A 12614-nucleotide genomic window follows, 5' to 3' on the forward strand; every position below is an offset into this window, starting at 1 on the left:
CAATTCTGGCAACTGAAAGTATAAGATCAAGCTGTCAGCAGGTCTAGAATCTTAAGTAAGGCTATTTTCTGGTTCATATATGGGACCTCTTCATTGTGTTATCCCATATGTTAGAAAAACAAAACAGTTCTTTGATCTAATTCTTTTACAAGCATTATAATCACATTCATGGGGCTCACCTCTCACGACCTAACTACCTTCTTAACGTATGGCCTCCTAATACCATTGGGATTATGTTCATCCTGTGAATGTTGGAAAAATGGGTATTTAGACCATAGTAAACCAGCCCTACTGAGAGACTTGACATGAGAGAAGAGAGAGCACAAACTACTGTACAAAAACAAAAATATTTTTTAAGTGCAAGAAATTTCCTACTGTCATCCTCCGAGAAGAATATGTACATGCTTCTATCCCTTTCTATCTGGAAACACCATGAGTCTCAAAAAGGAGATTTGAGCTGGGAGATTTTAGTTGCTCAGAAATGAGAAAATATTATAAAATCTGAAGAATTTGGCCATGTCTTGGATGGTAGTAATATCCATTTGAGGAAATATTTGATTTGGATAAATTAAGAAAAGGCCAAGAAATATATTTTAGGCTCACAATCTCATCTGGTTTTAACAGTATTTTCTGAATGCCTAGGCCACTTTTCCATCAAGAAGGAAGAGAAGGAGGAAGAGAAAGAAGTCCTACTCACGACTCAGACCTGGAACTGTTCTTGTTGGGTATCCACCAGAGAAGAACACCCAGATATAGGTTTAAGCAAACAGAAAGTCTTTATTAGCTGGCCAGTGACTACACCTGGTGTTCAAAATGCCAGAGCAGCCTGAGCCTTCCTCTGGATGAGCTTTTAAGCACAAAACCCACATCCTGTGTTGACATACCTCAGCTAAGTACAGTTAGACAGAGGCAGAACTACAGAAGCCAAATGGCAAGATTAGCAATTTAGGGACTTTCCAAGAACCATGGAGTTTGATGGATCCATGGAGTTTCTGTTCTCAATTTTGGCAAGTATTGCTACCTGGCAGGTATGTGCTATGTTCCAAGGCGTACATGGTATTTTCATCATGGAGTCAATTGTGTTAAGATCTGGAAGCCTGCCAAGGTCTGGAGGCCTGTTATACTGTCAACATGTCACTCTGGTAATGACTTAGAAAGTGTTATTTCTCTGATAGCTGCAATTTCTCACTGATTAAAGGAATACACATTCTTATTTGGTACTTTCTATTAATAAAAACCTGTAATTTCCACAAGAATAACTGTTTATTAATCTCATTTAGAATTCATAGAATTTTTTCTAATTTGTCAACCATAATGATTATATTGCAGACAAAAGTATACCATAGTGGTTGTTAAAAATAGGCAAACAGTCCTGGTGAGCCTGATCAACAGCTACAATCTGAAACAAATTTCTCTTGTGAGTTAATTACACATTATATAGAAGGGCATTATATAGAAGTCCTACTCTAGCTTTGGAAGATAAATCATATCTTGGTACATTAACTTCTGGGACCTAATTGGACACAATTTCTACTAGGCATACCTATATGCTACTGCAATCTCATCATTTGGGAGGTATAAGCAGAAGGATCAGGAGTTCAATGTCATACTCATATCTAGTGAGATGGTTGCTGAACTGGAATCTGGGATACTCAATTCCCTGTCTAAGGGAGAAAAAAGGCTTATTTTACTATGAGAATCCATGGTAAATATCAAAGCTCCAGGATCAACTGGTACTAAATTATTATGTCTACTTCCCTCACTTTTATGCGTCATCAGGATAGAGGCAGCACACATAACATAACATAAATGTTTTAAGCGCCATCAGGATAGAGGCAGCACACATAACATAACATAAATGCTGCTCAGCATTTGGTCTCAAACACTAATTGCAGAATTTTCTATTAAATGACCTTAAAATTGGAGCCAATACAAAAGCTTTCATGTCTGCTGCTGTAAAGTAGTCCTCTGTGGCTTCTTGTAATAAGTGAAGAGCTGTTCATTCAGGCGAATCTCAGGTTTCAGACCAGATTTTCTGGGTATCATGCACATTATGTGAATGTCAGCTCTGTGAGAAGGGAATGTGTGTTCATAGGGCCCATTTCAAAGTAAAGTCTTAGGCACAGAAAATAAACAGAGTTCTGAGTCACTGTTTATTTATCATTGCTAACCCAGAATTCATTAAATGGCACAGACTGTCCTAAACTTTAATTTGAGCCACAAATATTCCTCATGGAGTGCCATGTAGCTGAAAAGACATGTGTATCACACATTTTTTGCCTCATCTGCCTTTCAGCTCTTAGAATTACAGTTCAGCAGTGATTAAAAACAGACTTTGAACTAAGACAAATCAGGTGAGGGTCTGGCTGATTCAGAGCAATCAGTTAGCTTTGTTTATGCCAGAAGTTTATAACCCTACATTAATAAGGTTTAAATGCTGATGGAAGATACTGACATTTATTGATTTCAATATATTTTGGCTCCTTGAAAAAGCTCATGTGGAAATTGTCGCAATATTTATTGCCTCCTCAGACATCTCTTCTTTGCCAGAACACACCAATTTCTATTTCAACAGCTCCCCTTAACACTCTTGGTGTCATATTAATGATGGGTCTCCAGTGCTGGAGTACTGAAATTCTACTCCTTGGACAGCCTTTGTTCTCAAACACGAAATCATGGTTTGGTTTCTGAACTTCTCCCATTTGCTGAATGATAGGACTTACTGTAATGTTTCAATTCTGCTATTTCAACATGAGTTTAGCAACTTTAAATATAATGTGGCTGTTCAATCACTGAAAAGAAGTACTTATAAATCCAAGGAAAAGAATGAGTTCATATACTACACTAGTAAATTTTGGGTAAACTAGATCATACAAATAAGTAGAGTATAAGTGAAGTATCATGACCAGGCCAGGGCCAGCCAAGGTCATTGACAGATTTGAGTTAATTCAACAAACTGTATCCTTAGAACCCAAGAAACTCTCAATGAATAAAGGAAGATGCTGAGAAGTAGGGACAACTCACTAAGGAAAAGGAAAGCTATCTCTAGAGATCATGTGTCAGTATCAGTGTGATGGCTATTCTTGAAGTAGGAAGAACCACCTTTAATCTAAATATAAAAGACATAGAAGGAAATGTTGCTCTTTGCCTACTTGCCCTTACTCTAGCTGGCAAGTCCTTGATGGGCATTAGAACCTACTTCTCTGTGATCTGGAGTAAATGTAAAACCAGCTGAGACATCCAGCCTCAAAGACTGAACAATGAACTACTGGATTCTTGAACTTTCTAGTAATAGACAGGCATTATTGCACTAACATGACCACAGACTGTGAGTCACTCAAATAAACCCACAAATAAATATGTGTGTGTATATATGTATGTATGTACATACATACGTATGTATATATATGTATGTATGTATGTATGTATGTATATATGTATGTATGTATGTCCAGGGAGGTAGAAAGACACAGAAAGAGTTATAAGGAGGAAAGGGTAAATGTGATGTATATACAGTACTTATATATGAAAAATGGAACTTAATCAGATTAGCTATGGGACCTTCCCTTCACACATGTTGTCATGTGACTTAAGGTGACTAATTTAACCTTTCTAAGTCTTATATAATTAATATACATAACTGATTAAGATCTAAATACTGTAATAAATTTATTAAAATTTTGCCATTATTGAATATGTTAAACCATGCAAATTTCCTGGTTTCTACCAATTATCCAGGATAGCTATTGTTATTATTAAAAGATATTATCAGTAATTCTAATATTATTTTTGTTAATTTTCAAAAGAAACAATCCTCACTAAGGAATAAATAAGAGTATGTACATATCCCTTAATATATTTCCTGATAAATTACAAATACTTAGTAACTAGTAGTAATATAAGAATTTCACTATCTTTCAAGTCAGAGATTTCTTTTATTTTTTTAAATTTACATTTCAAATATTATTCCCTTTCCCAGTTTCCTAGACATAAGACCCAGCCCATCCCCCTCTCTTTCTTCTATAAAGGTGTTCCCCTCCCCTTTCACTCCCCACTCTTCCCGCTCCCTGACATTCCCCGACACTGGGGGTCCAACCTTGTCAGGACCAACGGTTCTCCTTCCATTGGTGCCCAACAAGGCCATCCTCTGCTACATATTCAGTTGGAGCCATGGGTCAGTCCATGTATAATCTTTGGGTAGTGGTTTAATCCCTGGAAGCTCTGGTTGGTTGGCATTGTGGTTCTTATGGGATTGCAAGCCTCTTCAACTCTTTCAAACCTTTCTCCGACGGGGTCCCATTCTCAGTTCAGTGGTTTGCTGCTAGCGTTCGCCTCGGTATTTGACATGCTCTGGCTGTGTCTCTCAGGAAACAACTATATCTGGTTCCTGTCAGCATGTACTTCTTAGCTTCATCAATCTTATCTAGTTTTGGTGTCTGTATATATATGGGCCACATGTCGGGCAGGCTCTGAAAGGCCATTCCTTCAGTGTCTGCTCCAAACTTTGCCTCCATATCGCCTCCTATGAAAATTTTTGTTCCCCTTTTTAAGAAGGAGTGAAGCATCTGCATTTTGGTCATCCTTCTTCTTGAGCTTCATGTGGTCTGTGGATTGTATCTTGGGGAATTCAAGCTTTTGGGCTAATATCCACTTATCAGTGAGTGTATACCATATGTGTTTTTCTGTGATTGTGTTACCTCAATTAGGATGATATTTTCTAGTTCAATCCATTTGCCTATGAATTTCATGAAGTCATTGTTTTTAATAGCTGAGTAGCACTTCATTGTGTAGATGTATCACATTTTCTGTATCCATTCCTCTGTTGAAGGGCATCTGGGTTCTTTCCAGCTTCTGACTACTATATATAAGGCTGCTATGAACATAGTGGAGCATGTGTCTTTGCTGTATGTTCAAGCATCTTTTGAGTATATGCCCAGGAGAGGTATAGCTGGGTCCTCAGGTAGTGGAATGTCAAATTTTCTGAGGAACTTCCAGACTGATTTCCAGAATGGTTGTACCAGTCTGCAATTCCACCAACAATGGAGGAGTGTTCCTCTTTCTCCACATCCTCACCAGCATCTGCTGTCACCTGAGTTTTTTAATCTTAGCCATTCTGACTGGTGTGAGGTGGAATCTCAGGTTTGTTTTGATTTGCATGACTAAGGATGTTGAGCATTTCTTTAGGTACTTCTCAGCCATTCCATATTCCTCAGCTGAGAATTCTTTGTTTAGCTCTGAACTCCATTTTTAATAGGGTTTTAGACTCTCTGGAGTGGATCTTCTTGAGTTCTTTGTATATTTCGGATATTTTCCTTCTATCAGATATAGGATTGGCAAAGATCTTTCCCCAATCTGTTGGTTGCCATTTTGTCCTAAAGACAGTGTCTTTTGCCTTACAGAAGCTTTGCTGTTTTATGAGGTCTAATTTGTCAATTCTTGATCTTAGAGCATAAATCATTGGTGTTTCTAATGTTCTAGAGTATAACTCAAAACATTAATTACTCATCTCAATTTTAAATGCCCCTATTAAAAGATGTGTCAAATAATTCTCTTAATAGAGAAAATAAAATTTAATTTTTTTGAAATTCAACAAAGTCCTCTCCATAATTTTAAAAATAAATTTGAAAACTGAGATTTAAAGCCTCAGTGGGGTCTGATCAAGTTTCAGGTTTAAACATAGATTCATTCTTTAGATGTTTACAATCCATTCTTACCATTTTGCCTGAAAGTCTCTCAAGACATTTTGAATTCTTCGATGACTATTCTTGATTTCTAACTAAAACAGGAATTAACAAAACCCAAATAGTTATGTACATTTGCGAGCAATTTTTTCTTAATTAAATATTTGAAGTGGGAAGATCTACTTTTAATTTATATCTTCTGAGACTGAATGAAACCCCTTTTATTCTGGGTCACATTCTCTGTTAGCAGCCTATGTGAGAAAGGAATTTCTCTCTCTCTCTCTCTCTCTCTCTCTCTCTCTCTCTCTCTCTCTCTCTCGTGTGTGTGTGTGTGTGTGTGTGTGTGTGTGTGTGTGTGTTTGTCCCTCTGTTTGACATTAAAGCCTATTTCTTGGAATTCCAGTGTTTATTGAATACTAAATGAGACATTTACCTTTGTGGATTGAACAGCTACTGGATTCTTAGTCTTTCCAGTGGTGGACAGACACTGTCGAACTAGCTGGATCACAACATGCAAGCCACTCTAATAAATCTATGGATAGATAGGCAGACATTCTATCTGTTCTGTCCCTCGAGGGAACCCTGACTAATACAGTATGTGAAGCATACTCTACAGACTCTGTACAACTTGAAACCTTCAGAATATCCCACCAAATTCTAATGACCATATCCATATATTATGATGAAATTTCTAGTGAAATCCAGATGTGCCTAAATAAAAGCACTTAAATTTATGATATTTGGCCAGCTTGCTTAAATGGAAAATTTAGCCTTCTGGATTCAACTGCAATTCTGATCATCTCCAGTGTGGAATGAGCAGCCTAGAAAAGAAAGTGAGGAAAAGCCTCAAACACATGGATACGGGGAAATTTTCCTGAACAGAACACCAATGACTTATGCTCTAACATCAGGAATCCACAAATGGGACCTCATAAGGTTACTGTCATTAGGAGAAAACAGCAACCAACACATTTGGGAAAGATCTTTACCAATCCTACGTCTGATAGAGGGATAATATCCAATATATAAAAAGAACTCCAGAGAATCAAATACCCTATAAAAATGAGCTACAGAGCTAAACAAAGAATTCTCAACTAAGGAATATCAAATGGCCAAGAGGCACCTAAAGAAATTTTCAACATCCTTAGTCATCAGGGAAATGCAAGTGAATACACACCAGGAAGAATGGCTAAGATAAAAAATTCAGGTGAAAACAGATGCTGGCAAGGATGTGGATAAAGAGGAACACTCCTACATTGTTGGTGGGATTGCAAGCTGGTACAACCACTCTGGAAATCAGCCTAGCAATTTCTCAGAAAATTGGACATAGTACTACCTGAGGACCCAGCTATACCACTCCTGGGCATTCACCCAAAAGATTCTCCAACATATAACAAGGACACATGCTCCACTATGTTAATAGCACACTTATTTATAATAGCCAGAAGCTGGAAAGAACCCAGAAGTCCTTCAACAGAGGAATGTGTTACAGTTATACAATGGAGTACTACTCAGCTATTAAAAACAATGACTACATGAAATTCTTAGGCAAATGGATGGAACTAGAAAATATCATCCTGGGGGTTGGGGATTTAGCTCAGTGGTAGAGCGCTTGCCTAGCAAGCACAAGGCCCTGGGTTCGGTCCTCAGCTCCGAAAGAAAAAAAAAAGAAAAAAGAAAAAAAAAGAAAATATCATCCTGAATTAGGTAACCCAAACACAAAGAACACATGTGGTATGCACTCACAGTTTAGTGAATATTAGCCCAAAAGCTCTGAATACCCAAGATACAATTCACCCACGTGAAGCTCAAGAAGAAAGACGAAAGTTTGCATGCTTCAGTCCTTAGAAGGGGCAATAAAATACTCAAGGGAGCAAATACAGAGACAAAGTGTGGAACAGAGACTAAAGGGACTGCCCTACATGGGGATCCATACTATATATAGACACCAAACCCAGACACTATTGCAGATGCCAAGAAGTGCTTACTGACTGGAGCCTGATCTAGCTGTCTCTGAAGAGGGTCTGCCAGAGCCTGACAAATACAGAGGCGGATGCTAGAAGCCAACCATTGAACTGAGAACGGGGGTCCCCAATGGAGGAGTTAGAGAAAGAACTGAAGGAGCTGGAAGAGTTTGCAACCCCATAGTAAGACAACAGTATCCACCAACCAGACCCCCTAGAGCTCCCAGGGACTTAACCACAAACCAAAGAGTACACATAGAGAGACCTATGGCTCCAGTCACATATGTAGCAGAGGATAGCCTTGTAGGACATCAATAGGAGAAGAGTCCCTTGGTCTTGGGAAGGCTCAATTCCCCAGTGTAGGGAAATGCCAGGGCGAGAGTTGGGAGTGGTTTGTGAGTGGGTGAGGGAGCACCCTCATAGAAGTAGGGGGAGGAATTGAGTGTTTCCAGAGGGGAAACTGGGAAAGTGGATAACATTTGAAATGTAAATAAAAAATATATCCAGTAAAAAGAGAAAGAGAGAGAAAAGAATGTTGCATGTGAAAGCTTCTTCAACCCAGATAAATCGCTTTCTGCCTTTGATAGCTATGTATCAATGAGAGGAAATGCCTTTGTGTGGAACCATCCTAAAATATTAGACAACTTTTCTTGTTCCTGAACCTCAATAGTAGAATAGTATGGGCATTGGCTAACATTTCATTGTAGTCTCCAGTTTTTTCTAACTTGGTTTACACCAAGATAGCTCCATTTCTTGTTAAGATCACAAAGTAAGGCATTTTAGAGCATTAGGATATTTTTGAAAAACTGAGGAGGGCTTTGATCATTTGATCATTTGATCACCTGTGTCTTTTACAAGGTGTCATACAGGTCAATTCTATTAATAATACTATGCTGATTAGAATAACTGATCAGGAAGTAGCAACCACTCAGGACTTGCTGGTGAAGTATACTTACATGAGACAATGGAAAATAAATCTAGGCAAAATGTAAGGGTTTTCTACATCACCAAAAATTTTAAAAGACCCATGACATGGGGCATAAATAACTAACCCTTATGATGTGACAGATAGGTTGTTGCATCTGGCCCCTGTGACCATCAAGAAAATAGTCTTAACATAATCTTGCTGGCCATATTTGGATTTCAGAGGCAGCACATGCTTCAGTTGGGTAATTTTCATCTCCAGGATCACACTAGGGCATTTTTGATCCTCCTTCATAAGCTTGATATGATCTTGTTTCAACAAAGGCATGCAGGTCAGTAGCTCTGTGATGGTTATTTCCTGAAAAGGTTGACTTAGGGGAAAACTCTGCCTCAAATGTCTGAAGAAAAAACAGAGTTTCTTTTGCCTGCATGCTGCCTGGATTGAACCCTTACCAGTAAGTAAGTACATGTACTATGTGACACCAAAAATCAGCTTATTTGGATATCCAATGTAGACTGAAAAACAGTGGCTCTCCAAGAATATTCCTGGCCTTCAGCACCATATTTGGACTGTTAAGCTATCTAAACTTTTTCACTGAGCAGATCCTGGTTTCTCAGTCTGTCCAATGTACAGAGACAGCCATTGTTGAACTATCAAGCCTAAACCAGATGAGCCAGTACAACAAATTCCCTTTGTAACATATTTATTTTTTTAATCTTTTTTATTAGATATATTTCTTTACTTATATTTCAAATGTTATTCCCTTTCCCGGTTTCCTGTCCATAAGCCCCCATCCCCTATCCCTCCCCCACATGGATCCATCCCCCTTACTGCCCCCCATATTCCCCTGCACTGGGGGTCCAACCTTGGCAGGACCAAGGGCTTCCCCTTCCACTGGTGCCCCAACAAGGTTATTCTCTGCTACATATGCAGTTGGAGCCCTGGGTCAGTCCATGTATAGTCTCAGTACTGGTTTAGTCCCTGGAAGCTCTGGTTGGTTAGCATTGTTGTTCTTATGGGGTTGCAAGCTCCTTCAACTCTTTCAATACTTCCTCGAATTCCCCCCAAGGGGGTCCTGTTCTCAGTTCAGTGGATTGTTGGTAGCTTTGAACTCTGTATTGGACATGCTCTGGATGTGTCTCTCAGGGGAGATCTATATCCGGCCCCTTTCAGCATGCATTTTTTAGCTTCATTAATCTTATCTAGTTTTGGTGGCTGTATATATGTGGGCCACATGTGGGGCAGGCTTGAATGGCCATTCCTTCAATCGCTGCTCTAAACTTTGCTTTCATATCCCCTCCTATGGATATTTTTCCCCTTTAAGAAGGAATGGGAACATCCGAATTTTGGTCATCCTTCTTCTTGAGTTTCCTATGGTCTGTGCATTGCAAATTGGGTAGTTACAGCTTTTGGGGTAATATCCACTTATCAGTGAGTACATACCAAATGTGTTTTTCTATGATTGGGTTATCTCACTCAGGATGATATTTTCTAGTTCATTCCATTTGTCTATGAATTTCATGAAGTCATTGTTTTTGATAGCTGAGTAGTACTACAGTGTGTAGATGTATCACATTTTCTGCATCCATTCCTCTGTTGAAGGGTATCTGGATTCTTTCCAGCTTCTGACTACTATATATAAGGCTGCTATGAACATAGTGGAGCATGTGTCTTTGTTGTACATTGGAATATCTTTTGGGTATATACCCAGGACAGGTATAACTGGGTCCTCAGGTAGTGGAATGTCAATTTTTCTGAGGAACTTCCAGACTGGTTTCAAGAGTGATTGTACCAGTTTGCAATCCCACCAACAATGGAAGAGGGTTCCTCTCTCTCCATATCCTCACCAGCATCTGCTGTCACCTGAGTTTTTGATCTTAGCCATTCTCACTGGTGTGAGGTGGAATCTCAGGGTTGTTTTGATTTGCATGACTAAGGATGTTGAACTTTTCTTTAGGTGCTTTTTGGCCATTTGATAATCCTCAGATGAGAATGTTTTGTTTAGCTCTGGACCCCATTTTTTAATAGGGTTATTTGTCTCCCTGTGGTCTAACTTCTTGAGTTCTTTGTATATTTTGGATATAAGCCGTCTATCTGTTGTAGGATTGGTAAAGATCTTTTCCCAATCTGTTGGTTGCTGTTTTGTCCAATCCACAGTGTCCTTTGCCTTACAGAAGCTTTGCAGTTTTATGAGATCCCATTTGTCAATTCTTGATCTTAGAGCATAAGCCATTGGTGTTTTGTTCAGGAAAGTTTCTCCAGTGCCCATGTGTTCGAGATGCTTCCCCACTTTTTCTTCTATTAGTCTGAGTGTGTCTGGTTTGATGTGGAGGTCCTTGATCCACTTGGACTTAAGCTTTGTACAGGGTGATAAGCATGGATCGATCTGCATTCTTCTACATGCTGACCTCCAGTTGAACCAGCATCATTTGTTGAAAATGCTATCTTTCTTCCATTGGATGGTTTTGGCTCCTTTGTTAAAGAACAAGTGACCATAGGTGTGTGGGTTCATTTCTGTGTCCTGAATTCTGTTCCACTGATCTATCTGCCTGTCTCTGTACCAGTACCAAACAGTTTTTATGACTATTGCTCTGTAATACTGCTTAAAGTCAGGGATGGTGATTCTTCCAGAAGTTCTTTTATTGTGGAGTATCGTTTTCTGTAGTGAGCCATATTGGATTTGGGCCTGGATAGCTCAAAGTGGCTACGTGACTCTTGGCCACACATACTCCACGAGAGCCTCTCCCATGTATTTACGGCACAGGAAAAACAGAGCAAGTAGTAAACATCCGGTGTCTCCACTGCATGACCCCTGCTGAGCCCGGCTGATGCATGTGGAACTGACACAACTGGACCACACCTGAGTGGTGGTCAATTTACTTCTGCCTTTTGCTTCCTCAGCCTTTATCCTTGAAATTTAGGCTGGTCTTCTCGGATTTCTCCCTAATTAATTCAGGTCTCATAGTAGGTCAGGGGTTTCCCACTGTGCTTCCCAGATATTTTCTACCTGAGGAACTTGGGTATATAAGTGGTGAATAAAGCTACAGGAGTCTCTCTTCCTCTCCTGGCTAGACAAGAATAACCTGTGTGTGTGTGTGCTTCTTTCATCCCGCAGGCTTTCGCCTGATTCTCAGTACCAGGTCGGTGCTGGCACCGACAGTTTTTGCTATCCTGGGTTTTTTGTTATGCCAAATGAATTTGCAAATTTTTCTTTCTATCTCTATAAAGAATTGAGTAGGAATTTTGATGGAGATTGCATTGAATCTGTAAATTGCTTTCGATAAAATGACAATCTTTACTATTTTAATCCTGCCAATCCATGAGCATGGAAGATCTTTCCATCTTCTGAGATCTTCCTCAATTTCTTTCTTCATAGCCTTGAAGTTCTTGTCATACAGATCTTTCGCTTGCTTTGTTAAAGCCACACCAAGATATTTTATATTATTTGGGACTATTGTGGTGGGTGTCATTTCCCTAATTTCTTTCTCAGCCTATTTGTCCTTAGAGTAGAGGATGAGTTAAATTTATACCCTGACACTTTGCTGAAGTTGTTTATCAGGTTAAGTAGTTCTCTGGTAGTACTTTTGCAGTCATTTAAGTACACTATCATATCAACTGCAAATAGTGATATTTTCATTTCTTCCCTTCTAATTTGTATCCCTTTGACCTCCTTTTGTTGTCTGATTGCTTTGGTTAGGACTTCGATTACTATATTGAATAAGTAGGGAGAGAGTGGGCAGCCTTGTCTAGTCCCTGATTTTAGTGGGATTGCTTCAAGTTTCTCTCCATTTACTTTGATGTTAGCTACTGGTTTGCTTTTACTATGTTTAGAAATGGGCCTTGAATTCCTGATCTTTGCAGGACTTTTATCGTGAAGGGGTGTTGAATTTTATCAAATGCTTTCTCAGCATCTAATCATGTGATTCTCATCTTTGAGTTTGTTTTTATAGTGGATTACATTGGTGGTTTTTCGTATATTAAACCATCCCTGCATCCCTAGAATGAAGCCTACTTGATCATGATGGATGATCGTTTTGATGTGTT

Source organism: Rattus norvegicus, chromosome 5 (genome assembly GCF_021556685.1).
Source record: "Rattus norvegicus strain SHRSP/BbbUtx chromosome 5, alternate assembly SHRSP_T2T, whole genome shotgun sequence".
Classification (NCBI taxonomy): Eukaryota; Metazoa; Chordata; class Mammalia; order Rodentia; family Muridae; genus Rattus; species Rattus norvegicus.